Source organism: Diplotaxodon limnothrissa, linkage group LG15, assembly GCF_057381915.1.
Source record: "Diplotaxodon limnothrissa isolate DT_005_m linkage group LG15, D_limnothrissa_male_GT1.1, whole genome shotgun sequence".
NCBI classification, from domain to species: Eukaryota; Metazoa; Chordata; class Actinopteri; order Cichliformes; family Cichlidae; genus Diplotaxodon; species Diplotaxodon limnothrissa.
Window position 1 is genome coordinate 10,381,954 of NC_140610.1, and position 25,521 is coordinate 10,407,474.

At 39.8% G+C, this 25,521-nt stretch overlaps 1 protein-coding gene across 4 annotated transcripts in view; it reads right to left on the reverse strand.

Moving 5' to 3' along the window:
* The window catches only part of daam1b (dishevelled associated activator of morphogenesis 1b), a 46,884-nt gene extending 21,866 nt beyond the window's left edge, over window positions 1-25,018 (reverse strand). For 2 of the 4 annotated variants that reach the window (XM_085373219.1, XM_085373216.1), the window contains exon 1: window positions 24,897-25,018. The gene's annotated coding sequence lies outside the window, so the exon portion shown is untranslated. Of the gene's footprint in view, window positions 1-9,143; window positions 9,636-24,636 lie in introns of those variants that run through there. The other 2 variants (XM_085373217.1, XM_085373218.1) reach the window with 2 other exon arrangements.
* Window positions 25,019-25,521: the final 503 nt, after the last annotated feature.

A 25,521-nucleotide genomic window follows, 5' to 3' on the forward strand; every position in this document is an offset into this window, starting at 1 on the left:
ACGCTGCTATGAACATGCCAAAGGTGGCGCTAGATTCCTAACCATGCAGAAATGTTGGCCAATCAGAAGTCTAGAAGCCTCGGTGGGAAAAAGTAAACAAAGCTGCGGCATAGAAGCAGAACCGAGTCGTATGTGTGGACGGACAGTAACTGTGTGTATATGTAAGCATTTAAACACTGCAGAGAGTAGAATTAACAGTAACAGTATTGTAGAAATTCATTTCACCGAAACAATAACGTGGCGCACAGTGTGATGCATGCACCAGTTTATTGTATTTCCAGACTTGCTTTCGGCACAATTTACAGTGCACGCTACTCTGTTTTTTGTCAGACTTGAAATAGCCGAAATACCTTCACACTACGGAACTTCTATGGCTCTTCCGTTCGACAATCTCTCCGGCATTGGAACCATCATCTGTTTTCTCTTCGGTCACGCTCGGTTGATTTTTCTAGTCGGCACACTCATTTCCTCCATTACCCGCTGGCTGCTTCCCAAACAAACACACAGAGGCACTTGTGCTGTAGGTAACAAGTCACGCGACGTGACGCTGCGGCTGTGATTGGTTCGGCTCTGGGCTACTTAATTTGGATTGGCTGACCTTTTTTTTTTTTAAGAGGACAAGAGCGGCGAGGTCTATCGCGATAGCTTAATTTCTCTATCGAGTAAAAGTTATATCGCGATACATATCGTTATCGTTCTATCGCCCAGCTCTATTATCAGTATTATTATTAAATTACCTACGAGTTTGATTTGTCAGCAACTTTCTGCCAGCCCTCTCTCCTTGCTTCTGCAGCCTTTGCAGTGTTCTCTTGCGTTTTAATTAAACTCTGAAACTCCTGAAATCCCTCACTCATGAGTTCTTGCTCTGCTGCCGGAAAATACCGAGCACGCCCCTTCGACATTTTCGCCGACCAATCAGCGGGTTGCCGATCAATGTTTCTACTATCGATGCGTAGCCCCTTTTACGACACCCAGTGATGTCACATTACTGCGTCCAGCTGTACTAATCGTCAACAGCAGGCGTGTTCGGGGAACCGGATTAGCGAGCTCACGGTTAGCGCGATGGTTTGGTCTTGGATGTGTCATTTGATCTTGGATGTAGTAAGCGACGTACGAAGAACAGGCCCCTGGTGTCCACATATGTGGACATCACATTTGGGGTTGCCTGGACCAAAATACTTTGCTCTACAAAAGCCTGATATCGACTTACGAGGACATTATACTGACACTGTTCAATCAAAATTTCAAACGAATGTCTTCATATGTGGATCTCATTTTTCTCAGGAGTAAAAATCAGGTAAAAACAGAAAAATAATAAAAATTAAAAAAATAAAAATAAAATCAGGTAATTCTTTGTTTTTAACATTCATCAGGTCCCAGTCAGCCCCAATATCAAAGAGAAATTAAAAATGCATGCCATGAAAGAGTTCGGGTCTTAGGAGGTTAAGACCAGAGCCCTTCAGTCATCTCACTCAGACTGTACTTTGACCTGTGACCAGACTGAACTGTGCTTGAAACATTTGCCTCTCTGCTTTCAGCCAAGGGTGACAGATGCTAAGGTTGTTGCTAAAGCCTCAAAGTAAAACATAAGGTAAGATTTTAAAAGAAAAACAAACATCAAAACTCACTAGGAAACCCCCCCCAAAAAAACCAGAACAACCTGGAACACATGTACAAGTATAATAATCATGTTAAACGTGACAAAGAGAGAAGAAAGTTGCAGAGTGTGCTCGCTAACCCGATGGTTTATCTTCAACAAGGAAATCAAGTGCACAAGGGACATATCTGCTGTCTGGGAAATAAAAAAAGAGATGTCCAGATATCCGCAAGTATGCTGTCGTCAGCATACCACAAAAATATCTCTACACTGTCCCTACACTGTGGTGTGAGGCTCAGCATCATAAACCACAGAGGTTGTGCTGAACTGCAGAAATGTCTGGACGTCTTGTCGTGGTGACCAATAGCCCAGCAGATTATAACCCTGTTCACTTGACCTTTTCCAGTGATTTCCTATAAGTCAAATGCTCCACACAGACTGAATGCATCAAGTTCAGTGTGAAGCATTTTTAAATTTAGTCTGGTCAGGTCACGTCCTTAGCGGTAATCGAAGATTGTGGGTCGCTATTCTCAGCGAGCCGAGGAAACAAACTAGTTATTTCTTCCAAAGGAGAAAGTGAGGGCATTTCCTATAGCAATGTCTTTGGTCAACCTAAATAGGGCCCGATAGCATCACTGTCCCATTTTTGGCACTTTTGGTTCATATGGGTTTCCTCTATCCAGCAGCTGTATTTTTATTTTTATTTTTATTTTTTAAATTACGGATGTCAGCAACTTTTTCCAACCACCAGAAAAATTTGTCGCCTTCTATCATTTTTATTCTTAAGCACCAAATAACTCCTTTAAGATGTGCCGATTCTAACAACAACAAAAGGAGCAAACCTCTAAAAGAGATATAATTAACACAAGCAGTAACATAAGATATAATTTAACTTTTAAACAAATTGGTTTTTAAAATTTTGTCTCAAGGCAGACTGCGTTTATAACGAACTGCTACTCTGACAAATCCGAAGCACTAGATACTTGTCCACATCACTGCTTTTTGCTCTTGAAAGCCAACAGACTACAATTAACTGGACAAACTGTCAAACAATACTAGTCATAACATGTATTCCACTTTAACAATAATCACTCTTTTCTAAAGAAAAAAAGAAAGCAAACGTACCGAAATATACAACAGAGTGAATGAAAAGCATACAGTACCACTAGAAATACACGGTGCCTGAGGCCAAATGGCCACACGTGGGATAAAGTACACAGCAGCTCTCTTTTATTAACACACTGAATAGTATATTTATTTTGACACATCCTTGACTTTTCTAAATTGACTACTGGAGGCCTCGGCAGCAGCTGCTTGGCTTCACACTCACCATCTATTCTAGCATGAAGGGAAGAAGCCTTTCAAAGGCTTCTTTGACCATATTAGTACACAAAGCTGCCCATTTTTTTCCATTAGCTAAACTATGTTTAAACTTGTGAGCCAGAGTGGGACAAAGCTGGTCCCCCATCCAGCTACAGTAGCCAGAGGATATGCCACGACTCACTCATCCGAAGAAGGTCACCGGGAGTGTTTGAACATGGAGACCATCTGATGTCTGTGAAGACTTTGTGCTGGAATTGTTTACCCTCTGAGACCTGATTGCGCTCACATTAGTCCCCGGAGGCTGTCTGTCAGACGGTCAAGGTGTCGAACCTAACAGAGGCTTGTTGCAACAGGACAACATTCCTCTCATAGCCAGGTGAGTCTTGTGACCCTGAACAACACCCACACTACAACACGTTCCACTGTCACCTGCTCTAACTGAGAGGGAGCAACAGATTATCTTTAATTACAGGTCACGTACAGCCTAGCCAGCTGAACTGATCTTAACTGTCCAAGAAGTAACAGCCAAATTAGTGGTCATATCCAGTAATTATCCATGTAGTAGTATGTCTGAAATGTTAAGAGTCTGAAAGTTGATGGTGGTGCCATGTAGCAGTCCCATTGTTCATATGATCAAGAAGAATGCTATTCATCCTGAAATAAATCAAGTCCTGGACTTTAACAGAGAAACATGCCTTTTGTAGGCAGATGCATACAGATTAACCCAGATTCTTCTGTACTCCTTCATTCATACACATCCAATAACTAGACCCGCCCACCCATTTCCTAACAAACACTTCTCTCTTTGTGTGAAGGAGATTTGTCTGTGGATAGTCTCGTTGTTTTCTTGACCATGTGGTTTGGCGGGTGACCTGGCATGAGTCCAAACTGTAAAAGCAATCCCAGTGTTTGCGAAGTGAGTGTGAGCCCGCCCATGGTGCCTGCCCAAGACCTCTCCATTAAAACCTGCACAACTGTCAGGTCCACTGGAGAAAAGGCAGAAGTAAGAAGAGCATCTTAAGCTAAACACAAAGAGGCTCACGTTACTAAACATGTGCAGGGAAAACTAAAGAATTTAAGGATGACCTGACACTTCATCCAGCTGTCACATCTTTCTTTGTTGATTTTGTTCCGTCAGTTTATTAACCTCTTTAGGATTCTCTGCCGTTAACCGTAAAAGGCTCAGTGTGCCAGATTTTCCTGATGCTACATGAGTGACAGGTACAGAAGTCGATCCAAAATTAATTGTTATAAATCAGTAGCCTTGTTTAATTTTCACACAAAAAGAGGTCAACTTTAAGCTGATGCTAATAACCCAGATTGTGCTTGACTTGGAGAAGGAATTCAACCTTGGAACGAGAACACAGTGGACAGCAGTGTATTGAAAACAGATGTGTGAAATACCTTCTTCTGCAACAGCTGGCATCTCTCAGGAGTTTCTAGCTTTGAGATGTAGTTTTAATTTTTTGATTTCTACAGTGAATAATATTGACCTAAATCACAGGCTGCATTCATGCTGAAAGAGATGAGAATCTCTCCTGTGTTTCTTTAGTAATCAATACACAGAATATATTTGGCAGCACTGTACACCTTGATTTGGTTAAGGAGATTTGGCAACAGGATAACAATATGTAATATAATTATAATCTACCTTTGTCCTTCAGAGAAACATTGAATCTCTCCTTGCATCAGGGACATCCATCTAACAGTGTTCTTGAACTCCTTACAGCGTGTACAGGGTGTTAATAAAAATAGTATTTCTCCTAGAAAAATTGCATCAGTATAATGCTGTTCTTACACAATGTCTTTCCACTAACCCACAAACATCTGTTGCATCAACATCTAAAGAGCCCAAATAATTTCATCAGATGTTTGTGGAAAAAAAAAAAAAAAAAAAAAAAAAAAAATGGCACAGCTGGTAGAAGCACGGTTGGCTATACAGGGTATAGCTGTAGCAGTGTTATGGGCGGAGCAGAAAGGTATTTGGTGCACAGAAGTTTAATCTTCTTTACCGATTTAGGATTTGGGATGGATCAGACTTACGATTTGATGATCATCTTGTCGAAGTATTTTCAACGCAAAGCAACTCCAGGTCATGGACCCAGCTATAAGATGCTGCTGCACACAGCAACATTTCTTTTGAAAACTATATCTGCTCCACTGATACTGGAGGCACAGTTCATGGTTTGCCAAGTGCACTCTCTGCAATATGCTTAACTAAAAGCCCAAGGATTATTGTGCCCTGCACTGACAAAAATATTTTGGATTTGTATGGACAGCTGCAAATGAAGCTGAGGACATAGAATAAGGTTGGAGGAAGTCATTTTGCCAAAAAACAACCTTAGCCCAGAGCTGCTGAGCTAGAAACCAGCAATCAAACCAGTATTTCAACAGTTTGCCTAACTTGTGCAAATGAAAAATGATTCAACATCAGAGGCACATTTGGTCACAGTCACAACATTAACAGCATTAAGAGTGGCATTAATAACATTTTGTAATGTAGCTTTAGTGTGTGTTGCTAAGGCTTTTCTCCTAGCAAGAAGGAAATGTTAAATGGTGTGTGACTAATTTTCCCTGGTTTAGATGTGGTACAAATGGCATAGTGGTATCTTGCACAGTTGGATACCATACATAGCTATCATTGTGCCAATTACTTAATAGCACCCTGAGCACACAATGAGTAAACAGATGATAACTTGGACACTTATCAGAAAAAAACTAGGCCGTGAGAGAAATGTTGACTGGCAGGTTTAATGGAGATTAAAATCAATCGGTCCCCATTGGCTGCCAGTCAATGGAGAGCCATCAGAAAGTCGGTGTCAAAGCTGCAGTGTTAAAGCAGCAGAGCTATTCTGCTCTGATGTGTTTGTGCTCATGTGCATTTAAATTACACGACTGCATGTCGAGATATGACAAAGGCATTGCCTCTGGAGCATTAATGTCACATGGCTGAGGGAGCAGTGCTGAAGTGGCTCTCAGATTACAGGATTAACATAGAGAGACGCAAAGCGAAGAGAAAGGGATAACACAGAGACAAAGGAAGCGATTCTTCCATCGGGTGATACACTTTACAGTCATTTTACAGGGCTGTGGGTTATAAAAGCTCTTGTAGCACTTTGAAGTAGTGAAAGTTAATGTTTCAAAGTTAGTCAGGGCTGTGACCATAAGGATTGTAATCCGACTCTATTGTTGCCATAGTTTTTTCCTGTTTTATGATGACGTGCTTATGTGCATAAATAAAACAGTTTAAAAAAAAATAAAATCTGTCAGTGGACTCTTTAAGGCAAATTAGATCCATATTAATACTATAACCCTGGATATAACAACTAATGGTAAACAATACAAGTAAATGCTATTCTGTACTCTGAGACCCTGCTGTAACTGCTTGGGGTAAAACAAAAACAAAAAAACTCCAGCAAATTCGATTACCTATGTTACATAAAGGTAATCTAATTGTTTTGTTTGTTTGTTTTCAGTACACAGGCTCATGATCTTCACACACTTCTGGAGACAGTACTCTAGTCATAGTCTATGATGCATCTGAAGCCACAACTGCTTTCAAAAACAGAAAGAGAAAGATATATACACTCACGTTGAGGCTGACTAACATAAAGTGTGAACAATAAACTCTGTAAGTGAATATTTGATTAGAAGACTGATAACCTGACCTGCATTATTTTATGAACAAAGCGTTGTGCACACCCAGTGATGATAAGCAGCTGTTTATCACCAAATTATTCTATGGTCTTGGAAAGATTCAAATCACTGGTGAATCTAACATGTGGTACCCTCTAGTTCTATACAAGCTTGTATTCCTTTATAGAAACTCCAACAGGGAAACTGACTGGATGCTCACCAAACCATATTTTGACACTTTAATAGTTGCAAAAACTATAATAATATTAACCAAATAGGCTTTAGTATCAGTTTATTACTGTTACAAATATACATATATTCCAAGCTCTTCCACAGCTCTTAAAAAAATTCCTGTGATTCTTACATGTATGAGCACAAAGCAAAAAATATACTTTGAGAAACTGGGAGTGTGCAGATAATGCTGGGAGGACAGAGCAGAGATTAAAAAGCAGGTTAAAAGGCTACTGCACTTTCCACCAGCAAGGTTGCCAAACTTGTTCTGCAGACAGAGTCTTCAACCCCCCACTCTTAAGATCTTAGCATTTTTGAACAGGCCAGGCTTTCATGGAGGTTAGACTCGGGGCAAAGATGGAAAATACTTGAACATGCGACAGTATGCCAGAGTTTCATTGCTGTCATCTCGAATTCTATTTATCGACTACATTCAAGATAAAAGGAAAAAGAACAGCGCAGTTTAAAAATAGCATATAAAACAAGCCGCTCATTACACCCACTTCATGCCCCTATTAATGCACCAGTGTGATTTGTATCCACAGTATTGCATGTAATAAATCAAAGCAATGCACTAAGGTGGGATTACACCATGTCTTATCACTGACATCATTATAAACACACACACACACACACACACACACACATATACATACATATACATATATACATACATACATACATACATACATACATACATACATATTTAAAAGAAAAGTGTGAGTTAACAGCTTTCAGTCGTAAATTGTTATTTTAAATGTTGGTGACAGCTCAGAAGTTGGAAATTACAGCATTCCCAGAAATGATTTTATTGTGAAAAGAACTGATTGGCCAATGGATGAAGGAGTACTTTAGCTCTTTTGTATGTAGACATGCAGAGGTCGAGAGCTTGAGAATCATTAAACTGGAGGATCAATATGCCCTCAATTATGAGCAGCAAGGGCAGACAATCAGTGCCATCTCTGAAACAGTTCCCACGCGTGCATCAGTATCACAAACAACTGCATCACTGTAAATAAGCAGTGAGATCAAAGAGAGAACAGCAAGTAATAAACAACTGGTGAGTACAAATATAAATCCCCCAGTCTGAAAGACAGCTAGTGGTGCCTTATAAGGACCGCTAGCTGTCATCGTGATCTTTCTGTGTACTGCAAAAGAAAGATTCATGTGTGCCACAGCTAGGCACAGTCCAACACCAATCACATATTTATTCCTGAGTAATGAAATGTACAAACTCACAGATCATCAATAACAGGGTGGGGACTGCGCTGTAATATTTTCCAGGATACCCTGAGCTGCAGCAGTTTAAAAATCCCTACCTCTTCCTCAGTTGCCATGGCAACCAGAGCGGTGGGTGACCGGTGCAAGCTGGGTGGGAGGGTGATTTAATGTAAGCCCTTTCCAGTGCACATTACCCTCCTTTTTAAATCTGTTCTGGATGCTTATAAGGGAGAAAATAGGATTGTCGCTCTAATTCAGCAGACATAAACAAATAACAAAACCATTACGGATTACAGGGTAAAAATCTAGCTTGCCATCACCCAGACGCACTGTAAAATCCACACAAAATTACAACTACTCTATTGTAATCCATGAGTCCATATAGTATTTATGTTATGTGTAGTGTGCAGAGAGAGAGAGGCGCTGCGGAAGTGAGACTGGAACCTGAGAAGGATGGGCAGTGGCAGGAAACGAGCGAGGAGAATCAGCGGACCCCTCTACGCTCAAGGTGACATTGCTTTCATTGACCTGATTATCTGCACTCCACTCCCATCATGGAAAAAATATGCCATCCTCTCCCTCTCTCACTCACTTGATACTGATAATGGGCAGCAAACCAGGGAGAGAAGCTGGTGGGAGGTAGCACCCTGTAGCCACTGTGTCTGTGTGTGTGTGTTTGTGTGTGTAAGCACATATTTCTACCAGCACCTCACCCTATCTCCAGAGCAGCCTTGTCATTATGGGGCATTCCCCGCATACACAGGACAACTCTCCCACCATGAAATCAGCCGTGGGCCCCGGCAGGAGCGACCTGTCATCCTCCCCTTCCCCCTCGGTTACTACGGCAACACTGTTTTTCTGCACCAACACCTCTTAATTAGACAGACGTGACACATTCACCTACGTATTGGTGAGAGGAATCCAATCCAGCTTGTGTTCTGGGGAATGATAAAGCACACCAGCAGCCCCGACTCCCCTCACTCACACGCTGATAGCCTCCAACTATCTCCCGGTCACATGCAGTCCACACTCAAACATTTCAGCCAGCAGATAGCCGGCTTCGGCTCCTCGCTCCTATTCCTTGCATTCATTTAATTATAGGGTAGAATTGGAAGATGCATTTTGCTTGTCTTACCCTGTCCAGGAGAGAGCTTCCCTCTGTTGTGCTCTTAGCATTCCCTTTATATCCTCAACTCACTGCAGTATCCAGCTTTCTGCACTGTCGACAGAAAAAACTATGCCTGTACACAGCATGCAGTGGAGCATTTCCTGCACAAGGTATGTAGTCCACGCAGGTTCAAAGTCATCTGGATGAGGTTTAAGTGGCTAATAAGCACCTTCTCAGAGGCTGTCAAAGGAAAATCCCAGTTAGGTTGAGGATGTGTTTCTGTGATGGCTGCAGGGCAAACAAGGGATAAACTCGCCGTACATAGAACGAACTGCTGCTTGAGATCATGCACACAGCCAGCTGGCTGGCGAGTACTTCTTTCGTATTCTCTCCCTCCCTAGCCTCCTTCTCTCTGCCTTTCTCTGCAGAATGCCGTGGGGGCAGAGGGGAGAGGCACAGATGTTACTGGCTCCAGGCCACACCCCTTTTCAACACTCCTAGTCCTAATAGGATACAGGAGGGCCGTGGCCACCGCCCAGCTTGCTTCCCCACCCCCCCACCCCTACCGGCTGTGAACAACTTCTTGAAGGGTTTGCTTGAAGAGGGCTTGTTTGAAGAGCTGTAGGAAGAAAAGAAGGCTGTGTGGTGGAAATGTGTGACAGGGAGAGAAGAAGGATGCTATTCACGTGTGCCAGGGATGCTGGAGGAATGAAGCAATGTCCAAACCAATGTCCAAACGAAAGAAAGCAGAAGAGCTGAACTGCTTCTCATCATTATTCTGAAGTCCTGTGTTTAATAAAACACCTTCAGAATATGCAACACTGCAGTCTCGAAACGGTGATAACATCCCAAAGAATTTTAATCTAAACAATGTCAGACACTCCCACATGATTTACTGCACATGTATCATGAGTGGATCTCAGCTAATTACTGCTTAACAAAATCCAGCATCCATAAACATTCCTGAATTGCAACACTGACTTTTTTTTTTCAGACACCAAAGTAATAAAATTGCATATGGAATTTTCTGAGAATGACTTTCATGAAATTACAATCAATTGCACATACAGTCAGAACACAGTGTGACAGGAATTTTACCTTCACTAACGTAAAAAAGTAATAGTCAGCCATCAGTGAAGTCAGAAAAATTTGAAGTCTTAATAGAAAACTCTATTACAAAGTGACTGACAAATTTCTTAAGTATTAAAAAAAAGACTTTTGTGAAACATGTAGAACAGCATCATCTTGATTGTTTTGACATTTTAATTATGATTCTCCTCTGATACTGATGATCTCTGCTTGCAAAAAGAAGTCTGATTGCACACATTTATATGATAAAATGACCGTACTGCTCACTTATGACGCAAAGAAACACTTATTCACTTATGAAATTTATGCTCCAAATCACTAGTTTCAAACTTTATGTAAATGAAATTCCATTTAGAACAACAGACAATAAACCTACGTATGTGCTAGGGTGTGGCTCCCTACTGATTGACACCACTACCGTATGGGTGTGTAGTGTTCTCGATTACTCACTACGATCCAACCTGTGCTTGTGACATCTGGTTTTAACAAAAACAAGATGGCTTCAGCCAAATTGCGCAACTCGAGGCTTCAGAATGGTAGTCCACAAACCGAATCACAGTGACCACGTCTATTTTTATACACAGTCTTTGGATCAAAGACATAAAATGATCTCAGATAAAATAACACTGCTTTTTTTTCCTCCCCGCATAAGGGACACTCACTCTAAGCTTTGTTTAAATAAAATCAAATGTTCCAAACCAACAGCAATAAGCATATGATGTCGCAATATGAAAATTTACTGTGGCGTGTTGATTCACCTCTGACGTAATGTTTGAAAACATGTCATCTGTACTAATGACTATTTTGTCCATCTGTTTTCTTCAATGGTGAAGGTAACAAAATCAGACATGTTCTCATAAGAGAAAATTATCTACCTGATTTAGACACCCGGTTCCATGCAGGTGTAGACAAATTAAGTGTCATCAGTCAGTAACATCTATCCATTCATCCATTTATTTTCTTCTTATCCAATGTGGAAGGAAGCTAGAGTACTTTGGGAGAACCCACACAAGCACACAGAGAACATGCAAACTCTACACAGAAAGAACCCACCAAACAGTGGAATCAAGGCAACCACCACACCAGCACGCTCTCCCCTACTTATTAACTTTTGTTCGTTACAAAACAAAACAGGTGAGTGAAGCATTACCAAGCCGTTTCATGAGAGTGAAATCTCTCAGTGCTTTTGTTGTATATTATGTTATTCAACACCATTTTGAATCTCCATAAGTAGAAATATGGCAGAAACACAGGAGTATTATATGCTCTGTAAGTGAAACTATAACCGAGACTATGAATTTACTCTGCTTGCCAAGAAAACTGATTCTAAACACACCCCTGCCAAAAGGAAGTCGCACATCAAACCTAAAAGCAACATTTAAACCTTGACAGCTGCAAGCAAGCTTTAAAAATGTTGCCCGTCTTCGTCAGAGTTTAGTAATGTCACTTTCCCTGATTTCAGGGTTTTCAAAAGTTCAGCTTTCCAGCAGCTGCCTTTCCCTCTCATCTGGACATGCCAGCATGTAAAGCCGTCTGCAGCTTTTAGATCTCTGATCCAGTCACATGTTACGGCTAGATGATAGAAAACGTTATCTTTTGAAGCCCTTCAACTTTCTCACTGCGGACTTTATAGTTCCACGTCTGAGTTTGCATTGTTGATCCACATAGCTGGGCTTGTGTGAAACAGTTTATCTCTACAGGGCTGGGGTAACAGACATCAGTGGCAGGCCGCGCCGGTGCAGTCATGAATGGATAACAGTGGAAGCTGTACAGTGCTGGGTAGCTGCCTCTGAAAAGAATGTCGTGCAGCTGGAACAACAGACAGGTCCGGTTCCCATGGACGGCTCCTGTTCTGATGGGATGGATCTGCTGTGTCGATAAAAAGCCAGGACCAATGTTTTGTTGACCTCGTGTGCACCACGTGTAACGGCCAATGTTTGGTGTACTGAGGATGGCAATGTTTTTAGTAACATTCGGTATTACTCTCCTGCATTTCTGTTAAACTAGAATCTATGAAGAAAGACTGTGTAGCTTTCTTTCATGTGTAGCATTTTTATGAACTCCTCTTTAAAAAGGAAATCCAGAAAAGTTTATAAAATAAAGATTTTTATGTTCTACCATCCTTACTTCTACCTGCAATCTGAACATTTAGGATAATGAGACAACAATAAAATAATGTGGATGAGGAGAGTCTGGAAAAATGAGCTTAAACTATCATGGATAAAACGGTGTGTCACTAACAAGTAGTTTTTCTCTTTGGTAGACTGCTCATCTTGCAGCATGTGCATGCTTGAATGACAATCTATGACAGCACTAGCTTGAGGGTTTTGCATCATTACACCTGCAGGTTAAGAATTATCAGGAACAGCCATCCTCTGGCAGCAACTCCACTGAACCTTTCTGTTAATCATTAATCATTTAAGCACAGAGTTAAACTTTACCCTGTTTTATGACTTCCAACAAACAAAAGTACATATTATGGCTACTAATATATATATATATATATATATATATATATATATATATATATATATATATATATATATATATATATATATATATATATATATATATATATATATATATATATATATATATATTAGAGATGGCACGATACCACTTTTTTATGTCCGATACCGATATCATAAATTTGGATATCTGCCGATACCGATATGAATCCGATATAGTGTTTTTTAATCAACCAAACTGTTTTTTAAATATCTTGCTGCATTTTGTATAAGTTCATACTCAAGTTTAAAACAACAACTACACTAAAGCTATTCTGTTATACCTGTATGCAAAAAAAAATATTTCATAGTTCAGCAATACTGATCAATCTAATAAACTTAAACCTACACCATCCTCCCTATTCTGGTATTTTAAAGAGTACTTAGCATAAATATTAAGCAACCTAACTAATAGGGTTCCAACTCCCAGCAACAACAAAAATAAATAAATAAAAAATAGGGAACCACCCCTCATGCTCCACCTCATGATGCTTAATCGACGTAATCAACCTTAATTTGATGCAGTGTGGAAAAAAAATGCACAGAAATCAATTATTTTTCAAGAAATATTAAATAGATTCAACATCTTTCTTCAACAAAATTGCAGACTGCACAGATGGTACCTTCCCAAAGGAAAAAGTACTATAGCTTACTAGGGTATATATATTAGACTTAATAGTTACTATATACAGTAATTGACTTCTATTCATTTTACATCAAATTAAAACTTTGGGTGTCAGATAATTATTTATTAAAAGCTCGACATTTTAAATGAGAATAAGAAAGAAAAGTATGTCTTTGTGCCCCCTTTTCCCTGTTAATGCCCTATCGGCCCCCCTGGCTAAACTTTGCTAGATCCGCCCCTGCACAGTTACCAGCGTCAGCTACGTAGAAAAAGATCCTCGAGTAGAAAGTAATATTAAATACATTCTAACAACAGCTGATCAAGCTTAAACGTGCTGCTGTTGTTCAGCCGCTGGTTTCCTCTTTCTGGTGCAAAGTGGGCCAAAAGCAAACTAGAGACACGGACTCGCAACAGAAAAGCCGATCAGCTGATCGTTAAGCAGTTTCATGATTGAAGTAGCAGCAGGAGAGGCAGTCGCTTGTTAAGCTTAACGCAGGAATGCTTTACAAACATTCAGAGATGGACTTACACACTTGCTTTACTTCTCTCGGGATAACTTTGTCGGAGATGAAATGCTGGGTTGCTAGCGAAGCTCCAAATGCTATCCAGACCACCGACAGGTCCCGCATGCCACAGCCGCTCTATCACGTGATGCATACTGCTCCGACGTGCTAACGTTCTGAGGTGAGTTACGGCGTGTTGCAAGTTTTGTGAGGTGCTTTCGTGATATTTAATGGATCGGATTACATTTTTTTATTTTTCTCCGATATCCGATCCAGTAATTTAGGTCAGTATCGGACCGATACCGATACGTAATATCGGATCGGTCCATCTCTAATATATATATATAGATATTCAAGCTGCTGAAGCTTGAATATCAATGTGCAACACATCAGCTGTGAAACAAGAAACCTGACTGGCTGCAGAAAAGTACAGCTGTGATGGTAATGTAAAAAATAACTTAATAGCTTATTGTTCAGATAACAGTGTGAATCATTGGAGCCAGTCAAAAGCACACACAAATTAAGATTTAAAAAAAATAAAAAATTTACACACACACACACACACACACACACACACACACACACACACACACACACACCCCCTTACGTGCAAAAAAATAAACCCAAGGTTCAGCTGCACAGTAATAATAAGGATGTCTGAGCTGAATCATGACTGACAGCCGCTAAATAAAAAAAACACTTTCTCCAACTACTGCAAAGGAATGTGTGAAGGGGGAACGTAATATTATGGCTCGTATCATGTGGTGGAAGGCTACAGCGCTTCACCGTGTGCATGTGTTTCATTCAGGGTGGAGCTATATCTATAAATTCCAACCATGCAGCCCTTCCCTTGCAGGAGACCCTCCTAACATTCACAAAATTAAATGCCAGGATTAAAAAGGGTCTTACTGGTCCCTTCCACCCTTTGGAAAGCTTGTAATTACTCCCTCAACCAGGTCCATCTCAGAAGGCCCGCATAACCTTCTACATCTACTAATCTGCAGAACGCAGCCAAGCAGCTGGATACAACACTTTCGACATGAAGAATGGAGTTGTATTTCTGAAATAAGACAAAAAAAAAGAAAAAATGTGAAAGTGCATCTAAAAGAGGATACATGTAGCAAACTGGAAAAAGCATAGAGATTGGTGTTTTTCCATTTATACATCATGACGTACTTGTTAAGACAGAGCTTTTATTTCCTGTAGCCTTTCACGGCCCATTCAACTCAATCCCAAAGTTTCTCTCTGTGGAGTTTGTTGAGATAAGTGAATTGAAATGTAAGTTCTGGAAAAAGCCAGTAAGAGGACCAGGAGTTCAAGATGTTCTCACTCATATTAAAGCTTCAATGGACTTTTGACAAAGTACTTGTTATCTTCAAGTTGTTTCCTTGCTCATTTATCTAATAAAAAACAAAGCTATCTTTCAGCCATGAAACAGTCCCTAATCTTATATTTAGTGTGGATTTGTATCAAAACTAAACTACACGTAGGGTACTTTCTGAACCTTTTTACCTCTACTGCCCTCAAACTGTAAAATAACATCTTTATTTAGGCAAACCTGGAGAATTTATGGCTACAGCAAAGCAACGAAAAAAAAAAAAAGTCTTCCAGGAAGAAGTGGAAGACACTGCTGCAAAAATATTATGACGTGAAATGGTGCAGCTGCAGTGATCGTGCTTGTAATGGATTGACTGAACTTGAGGGTTAAAAGGCCATGGCTTAACTTGCTGATCCCTCCAGATGTTGGCACTGCGCTGAGAAATCAGTGGTTAAGTTTTCGTGCAGAGAGATAAGGCAGCGGAGGCAGCCCAGTGCACTGAATATTACTGTAGAGGTAAAATATAAGTAAACAAATCAAATCAAACAAAGTAATGATAATCCAGCATAATCTAATCAGTATCCAGTCTGCTCCGTGGGTGAAGACAGCTTCAAAGCACATGGGTCCATTAGTGTGTGTCACACATGACCAGGCGAAAATCCATGAGAAAAGGTTCAAAGTCTGAGTCTCCTCTATGGCCATTAACACGGATGTGAGACTGGCTTAATGCCAGCAGGACGCATGACTAATTCACTGGCACAGAGGCAAAGTCTGAAGTAAAACTAAGCCACCATACAGTAGATGGCCATCTTGCACGACAGGATGGCTAAGTTACAAAGCTGCTTACCTTAAAGTGTGCCATGATAACAGTAGGGGGAAAACAACCAGAGAACTAGATGCTACAACAATAAACTAAAACTAGGAAATATTTTGGAGAAGCTTCTCCTCAGAGCTGGGCCTTGTAAAGAAAAAAAAAATGAAGCCAAAATATAAACAGCAGAAAAAAAAAAAGATGTTTGTGGACGTTAACAAGGCCACCTGCTGTTTAACAGGACTGACCTGACAGCCTTTGCCCTGTGGCGTCACAGCTATCAGCTGCACAACGCAAACTCCTGGAAAACAACACTGTGCTCAGGGAAGCAGTACAACTGAATGATTGTTGAGTAGATATATATGCTATGCTAACACTACTGCAATTTTGCTTAGAGAAAAAAAAAAAAAAGAAAAAAAAAAAAGAAAAAAAAAGAAAAAGGAGATTTAAAAGCCTTGAATTACTAGCCAGATTTGTGGCTACAACACTGAAACAAGCAGCTGTAAAACTATCACTGCTCAAGAACATTTTTAACCGTTAACCGGTTTCATCTGACTACATGGCTGTTTTCATCACTTCTGTACACTGCTGTTATCACACAGATGTGTTATATTTTGGGAATCCTGCTTGTTCGAGCAGCAGCCTGAAATCTTTTTCAAGGAAAATCAGGATGCCTTCTTTTCCCAGAAGTAACAAAGAAGATCCTCTGATTATCTTTTATATAGAAAGACGTTTCATATTAGTCTGCATGTACTTTTGTGTGTAGCGACTCGGTGCTATAAGCTCTTTAGTGGTTTGTGTGTATTTTGTTAGTTCTGACCATAAAAACAAGAACCCCCAGACTGAGGTGGTTCACATACCTGTGAACTCTATACAAAAACATACACACCTCATGCTTTAAAAGACTAAACTTCACAACTCATAATACAGTACTTCCGTTTAAACGTTTCTCTATTGTATATACCATTTCCCTATTGTGTATATTGAACTACTGCACAGAATTTTGTTAAGTGACTATCTATTAACAACAAAGAATCTTTGAATACTGTTTCTGGAAATATTTTATGAATCTATGACCATGCTCTGACTAATTTAAGATCATATGAATGTAATTTGTCAAAAGTTTTAATATGCATCACAACAAAGAAACAAAGGAACTTTTAAAAATAAAACAATTGCAAATACTTCTAATTCAATAAGAATGTGCATGACTAACATTACTGGCTCTTGACATGCCAACTCAATTAACTGGAAATTACATTATGTCAAATATACCAACAACATCTCAGCTTAAGAGGCATTAATGCAACAAAGGAGACATTTTTTTCCATCACATAAATTATTATGAGGATTATCCTGAATCGAGGCAGTGATAGTTTGCAGATCATGTGAAGTCCATCCATGATCAGGCCAAAAGAAGCTAACAACGGCAGAGTCTTAATCCTTTCCTGAGTTTAAACGTCTAAACTGATAAAGTTACATCATCCAGCATAACAGAAAGATAAATGGCATAGCCCAAACATTCTTCTCCCGTTGTTCTCTTGCTTGATAACTTGTTCAAACTTGAGTGTTGCTTTCTGGAGGGGTAGGGCAGTATTTTAAGAGCAGGATAAAGCATGCCATGCTCTGGCACAATCTGGGGCTGAATCTGATATCTGTCTGCTGTTTCAAAGCCTGTCACACATGCTTTGGTTTGTGTCTGGGGAAGATTTAAACAAGTTGGCATCTGACCTCATCCATTGAAGAAATGAAAACAGGAAAAACAGCATAATGTGCAAATCCACGTTGTTTGTAAAATGGGAAACTGAATATGTATCCCAAAGGCTTGAAATTCAGTTTCATGAGGTAACAGCATTGTTGCTGGGGTTTGTCTAAGACAAATATAAAAACAAGCCTAATATTTTGCTACTTTTAGATAGAGTCCACACCCTGAGAAATTCCAGGACCTACATCAATCACCTTTTCCAGCTGTAGACATTCATCATTTACAATGATTTATAAGTTAGAACATTAAAGAAATGCTGTGACTATTAATACTTGATGGTGAAACGCTAGAGAACAAGACCTGTTTGTGCAAGAAACAAAGCTGCATCATAGTGTGTGATATGATTCACTTTGATATGCTAAATGCACGTCAGCTTTCAGGGACTGAACAGCTATTAGCAGAACTTCAAGCTGCAACCTGAACTGATTGAATTTGCTGTCAGACAAAATGCTGGCATCCAACCGGTTGCTTACTCTCTGACAAAACTGCACACTCATACAGAATTCTAATTTTAACACATCTCTGCTTTTGGGAGTTAGCATTATTAACGTGACCTAGACAAAAGAGAGAGGCGAGCATGGGCTGAAACGTGAATCCCTCCTGGCCTATAAAATCCACCCTACCCTCCCAACCAACATCGTGCTTATAAAGGACTCCCCCACAGACACACACATATACAGAGAACAGGACTGCATGCTGCCTTTGTTTGAACTCGACCGTGGATACACTCTTTCCACATCTTGTGGCTGAGACACACATTTGATTAATTTTGAAGCTCATTGTCATGATAATCTGAGGTTTGACTTATTTCTTTCAGCCTGGCAAGAGAACAGTCATTTTCTAACTTAACTACAACTGAACTCCAAAAGCAAAGCAGTACTATTATATAATTAGAAAAATACACAAGATGAAAAGTTTAAGTGATTCTGAGACTTCAGCATGAACCAAAAAAAGCTAATTTAGTCTCCATCATGTGACATACCATACACCCCGAGACAATTATTTCAAATTACAGACCCTTTACCCAGAAAAACTACATCACAAATGTTAATTTTAGTCATAGAACAGTTTGTTATATTCTATTAAAGTTGGTGTGATCTCCTTCTTGTGGATGAAATTTGCAGTACAGAACTTCAACCTCACTTTTAAAACAAATGTTTCCACATTCCTCTGGTCAGACTGCAATAAGAAGGTTGCATCCATCAGCGTGTAAACATCAACATTGCAGGTATCATAATCGTAAAGTCTTTATCTCTTTAAATCTCAAAAAGGAAGCCAGAAGTAGCACAGCTTGTACTGTGTTCTCCAGGGCACAACTGCAACACGTTCAGATCAGCCCAAAATATAATTTCATAGGTCACCCAGTTCTAGTTATAGAAGCACAAAACTCTAGATCAAGGCTGGTTTCTCTGAGGGAAGCTGCTCTTTGGAGATAATTTGTGCTGCAAAAATCAGTGACTATAAAGGGCTTTGGACAAACTCACCATGCCCAATATTTACACTGCGTTCAGCAGATGGAGGCTAATAATCTTCAGAATTTATATTCTTATTCTAAATGTAATAACAGCAAGTAAAACATGACAGTTTGAGACACCTGCAGTGACTGCTGTTATTGATCCACCTTACATTATGTAGCTGTGATGCATTTTTCATTGCTAATAAAACTGAATGACTTTCCATGAGGGATCCATTACTTACCATGAAGTCCAAAGTGTGTCAGCCTGAAACACATTAACGAAAAATCTGCTGCAGCTGAGAGGCTGAGCTAGAAACAGGGTGTACTGCCCTTTCAACTATGGACAATCTCAAAGGTCAAGTGTCAATGAGGTCGTGGAAAAAACACAATCAGTGCTCACTCATTGTGTGACGATCTCAACTCATCCACTAATATAAATGTTAACCATATGTAATGAAGAGCTCATGGTACAAAAATGCACCGATTACTAATAGAACTATAGTTTCTTTCTGTTTTGCTTGATGTGAATTAAACTGCAAAGCAGAGGCCAGAAAAAGAGAAGTTAACAAAGCATTCGGCCTCCAGGTCATGAAATACGTGCGTTTCTGCACTAAAAGGATGATGGCAGGTTTCACATTCTTTCTTTCTAGTTAAAACAAAAAGACAAATCACACATCAGTAGCTGTAATCCTGGATTTCCTTCAGTAAATTGTTTAGCTGAGGTAGTAATCCAGCCAGGTTCTGACACGCCTCATCTTGTGATCAATTTGGCTGATGTCCGAAAAAGCAGATATACTATATGTAATGTCTGTTCTTCAGCTTAGCTCTTTCCCACTGAGTTTATATTTTGTTTCACAAAGATGTGAATGTTTTTAGTAAGGGCTGTAACAATATCAGATTTTTTACTGCCAACTTTAATAAACAAAATAATTCACTATCACAATATTATTGCAATATCTGTAGAAACTTAAAAGAATAAATATAACTGGCTATGCAATACCATGATCAACTCTGCTAAAGTGCCAACTAGAAAGTAACAGGCAAAAACTTTATATAGATATTATTTTTAAACGTCACAGTTATACTGCAACACCACAATCCTTGTTGGCAGAGGTGATCTTTGTTTTCTAACCTCTAGCATAAAGCATTGCAGGAAACCATTCAATCATAGATTTATTTCTGTGTTTGATTTTCTTTGTTAGATAATTTTAACAGGTCTGCACCAACCTTGAGGGCAGCCTTAGTTTATTCTCAAGTTCAAAAACTATAGCAAGCTGTGAACACATGGCCACAGAGCAACAATCCTGAAAACGTGAGGTTGGGTCTCGGGTGTGGCCAACAATGGCTGTCTAAGCCCAGCTGTCCTAAGAGAGAAAACAAGTGCAAAGCTAAACCAGACTGGGGGCAGGGTGTGGCATGGGGTGTCATGGTGACAGAGCAGGCCTCAAAAAGAGAAGGGATGCTAAATGAAGCCATTGTCTGGCCCAAGTGAAGCACACCACACAAAGAATGGCACATTCAAACAGTCATACAGGCCTATTGTTGTGATGGGAGAGCAGAGTGCTGCAGGTCCACATATATCCCACAGGATCCACGACATGTCAAACAGAGAGAGCTTGATCTAAGAGCATGATGCACTAGCACCAACAGGAAGAGCAGGAACCATAATTACCCAGAGGAACCAATTAAGGAAAGACTTTTAGGTCACTTCGTCAATAAAAATCCGTCAAATATTAAACCAGAAACTTGGCTTCTTCATTCATGCTCCGCCCAGTTGATGGAACTGATTAGACCAGTGGAGATCAGCAAAATGCGAAAATACAACATACAATTATTATTCCAGTTTTCAACAATGCAATTTTAAAAACCAAAAAACAGGAGATCAACTTAAAATTCAAATTTTCCCCTATGAAGTAGGTGTGGTAATAAAATCAACATGATGAGTGAGGGTGGTGGGGTGGAGCCTATTCCAGCAACCATAGGGTACACCCTGGACAGATCGTCAGTCTGTCACAGGGCTGACACAAAGAGACAGACAACCATTCACACTCACATTCATACCTATAAGCAATTTAGAATCACCAATTAACCTAACCCCACCAATTCACTAATCCCATGAAGTAATGACAGCGGAATTCACCGAAAGCAGATGGATTTCTGTTTTCTCACAGTTGCAGTCAGACTGCCCAACCCTTGTGGAAACAGTACAGGGAGGGAATTAGGATGTGAAACATTTAGCATGAGTCAAACAAAGTCAACCATCTATGGTATGTGCTAACTGGATTTGCTACTTTCTACCTTGCTTGCAGTAACTGTGAGAGTCACTTTGACTATTCCAGTAAATAATTATCTTTTAAAAGCTTAACTAAGGCTATTAGACATTACAGTACATTTAATGTAGTGTATGGGAAAAAGTTAAACCAGTTCCCAGATGCCATGATTTATAGTAACTACTTCACAGAATATCATTCATATCCTTCCTTAAAGGATGCACATGCACTTTCACGCACACATGGTGGCCTCAGGTGCTCAGCTGTGCCAGAGCCACTCCTGAATGACACCCAGCATTGAAGAAAATGATTAGTCTACACTTCCCCCATCCTTGTTGTCAGGACTGTCAGTTACTCTTCCACCCTTAGTACTTAATGTGAGCTTCCCAGGGAGGTCCCCCCACCCAGCTGCTATGTAGACGGTCTTGTGAAACGTAACACTCAGTTCATTAGCCTAGTTCTCCATCCGTGTGTGTGTGTGTGTGTGTGTGTGTGTGTGTGTGTTGACAGACAGAAAAGCAGATAAAATACACCACTGCAGTTTGTGGGTTGGCACACTCAATGTTGATAGTTTGCTGTCACATTCCATTTCATACATTATCAGATACTTGTGCTATTCACATCTCTATTAATTCTGTACTTTTACATCCAGTTGGTGAAAATTAGAGGCATATCTGGGCTGAGACAAGCATGATTTTATTCATTTACTTGCACATTGATATTGCTCTGCTGGTCTCAGAGCACCAATGAGGAAATTTAAGGACAGAGAACATAAGTCCGATTGCTGCCAACTATAACCGACATTCACAATGGCACAGTCGATTTCACCAGGGACAGCTTTTGTCAAAGTCTGTTTCCAACAGCACGGCAGTGTGTTTGCGTCTGTGACAACAGGAGGATGACATGAAACATCAACATTTGACCACTGCCAACAAAAACAGCACAACTGCAGTTGCAGTGACTGAATTCTGCGCACGTCTGGAGAAGGCATAACTCTCAAGGTATTTCATAAAGTAGACACATCTTTTAGTCTACTGAATCATCATTATGGATACAATTTTCCTACTTTTATTTTCTTGTGAAACTCAAATTAAAACAGTTACAAAAAAAGTTCACTTGCTCTGTGATTTAATTCAAAAAGATAAACATTCATATGAAAAGGTGTTAGCATGATTCTTCCCCATGATTGTGGTTCTGTGTAATGAACTAAGTTTGAGTAAATTACAGTTGAAACTAAACTTAAAATACAGATCATACGTAATGATCTGCATGTATAGATTTCTGTATTTCTAAATTTCCATAACCTGCCAGTCTTAATAATCAAAATTAAAACAGAAAAGCTTGAAATATATCACAAAAGGAGTCACAGCCCTATTATTCAGGGATTAAAAGTAACTTACTTATTGTAGGTTTAAGATATAAAACCTATTGAGTTAGACTTAGACAGCGATTATGGCTGCCCTTTGTTATGAAGTTTTGTTTCCTTGGTTTCCATAGAGATGTGTTCCTGTTGATGATTCTGGACAGCATAAGTGCTGCAGAAATGAAACGTACTTCCTATTGAAATGAGTTGTACCAAATGTCATTAAAAGTGTGACAATACATGTCCACGAACATGATCAAATAGATTACTTTTGAGTGACTATTTCACGTTTTTGCTATGAGATCGGGATGGATCACAACATGTCATAATGCACCACTCGGTGTGCTTTTGATCACCAAAAGCTGACCTGACATAGCTGCTAACAGCAACTGATAAACTGAACTCACACAGAGCAGCAAGGCTTGTAAAGGTGCATGCATCACTGTTGTGTTTGCTCATCAGTCAGGCAAGAGGACCCAACAAGCACATTAGGTAAACACAGTCTAAGGTGGCCAGGTGAGATGATTCACCACAAGAAACAGTTGAATAAAAAAGCCTCAAAGTGATTTTAGTTAGACACTATTTGCAAATCTGTATAGTTACACAAATACCAATATATCTGTGCTTGTTAATACTACCCAATTATATCATAGCCACTGGATAAACATTCCCACTTGGGAAAGCATGTGCTTACAACACAGACTAATCACTTGCAAAGTGCCCCTTTAAAAAAAAAAAAAAAACCTTGTAATTTGAATGTCAGGGCCTGTTGATGCTCATCTGTATCCAGCCGACTCCCTGTCTGCACATTAATGGTGTCGACAAAATAACAGCATGGTACATCATGTAAGGCTTCTCCAGTGTTTACAGTGAAAACACGTCTGCTGATCACACCACAGCAGTAAGCCGTCTCACAAGACAGCAGCGGCCCATTACAAGCACACACAGCCCCCCCCCCCCCCAAATGATTTAGAGCATTTTCATTCTCGGGAATGTAAGTCCTTTCTGATAAACATCCAACAGGGAATAAGCTTACCACCGTGGTGATTTGTGCTAATCTCTGTGTTGTGACCTATGATTTCATGACTTCTCAAAAGAGTGATTTTACTTGATAGAAGTGAATATTAACTCAGGAAAGGCAAAGTCTTAGAGCTGGGCAGTAAGAGGGAAGAAACGTTCTGAAGGATATTTGTACTTTACTCACATGTCTCTGCACTCAAATCAAAACTTAATGTACATGAAAGAGAGTTAAACGTTATCATGCACGGACCTTTGTGCCTAAAGACTCTGACAGGCTTACTTTCCAGCTCTGTACACATTGGCCAAAGTTCACAATAAAGATCTGCTTATTAAAATTAATTTGTGATTCATTTGTCCAAATAGTAAAGGTGGCCTTCTTGTAATCAATTTTCCAAAAATCTAAATAATATTAGCCAAAATTTCCATTTAGATTCTTAAACGTGGATATGTGAGTTGGTGTAAGTTTAGTTTTGGTCACACAGGTTCAGTAGTTAATTATGAGCACAGGTTAGAGTTCAGACATTAACCTTTATTTTCTTTAATAGATTATAACACCACTGTCCTGTCCAAAAAATAAGTTACACTATAAGAGATATTATAAAAACGTGGCCAAAACCACTAAGGAAATTGCCAAGGTCCTCTTTAGACCTACTTTTTCAAACTTTAGTGGGTTTATCTAGCCTATACAGCCCCCCCCCTTTCTTTTTCTTTTTTAATAAACTCCACAAACAGGTAGAGGCGACACAACAAAAAGCAATTTGCAAAACACATGCAAATAGTACCGGACTCTCACCTTGTCCGGGCGAGGTTTTTGGATACTCGCGTGCTCCAGAGTAAATAGCTGCATCAGTGAAAATTCAACAAAGACAGCTCGAGTAAATTCACCGCAGTCATGTCAACGACGGCTGTAGCACTGACCGGCCACACCGGTACGGAGGTCACAACCACCACCACCAACAACAACAACGCAGCCCAACCGGCGGTGTGGGTTCTCGGGCGGTTTAATGGTTTAGCTGTTAACGGTAAAGTTCTGTCTGAGGACAGTCCGCTTACCTCGTTACGGTGAACATTTTTTCTGGTAAGCGCTTCATGTGCTCGAAAAGGTATAGCGCAAGAAAAACATTCAGCGCAGACGGCAGGCAGAGAATTCAACCGACTGGTTGGTCCGGGCTGCTCATGAGGTCATCGATTTACTCGAGCAGGTAACGCGCATGCGCTCTATTATTCCAAACCTGTAGTCCACTGCTTCATGGAAGTTGTAGTGTAGAAAGATACGAGCGCTGTTCACCATTGCCTTTTAATTAGTAGCCTAAATATCGTTGTCATTTGAAGGTTGAGGTCAAAGCTAGGTTTTAAATGCTCTGGAGGTGTAGATCTTTTGTTGTTTTTACTTTACTTTTATTTATTTTCTATTTGATTTGTATTTTTGTGTTAGAAAAAAAAGAAAAAAAATTAAATTAATTTAGACACAATGACCATGTTCCAGTTTATTAATTGTGAAGATTTCATCCTGTCTTTGAAAAATAGCCAATGGAACAATCAAGAAGAAAAATTAAGGTGCTCAAACTCTAAGCCTTAAATATTTTAAATAAATGGGTTTTTTCTTACAGTTGGGAAATTACTGCAGCAATTATATTAATATGTATTTTTTGTTTTTAGAAAACATCTCCCAGTTTAG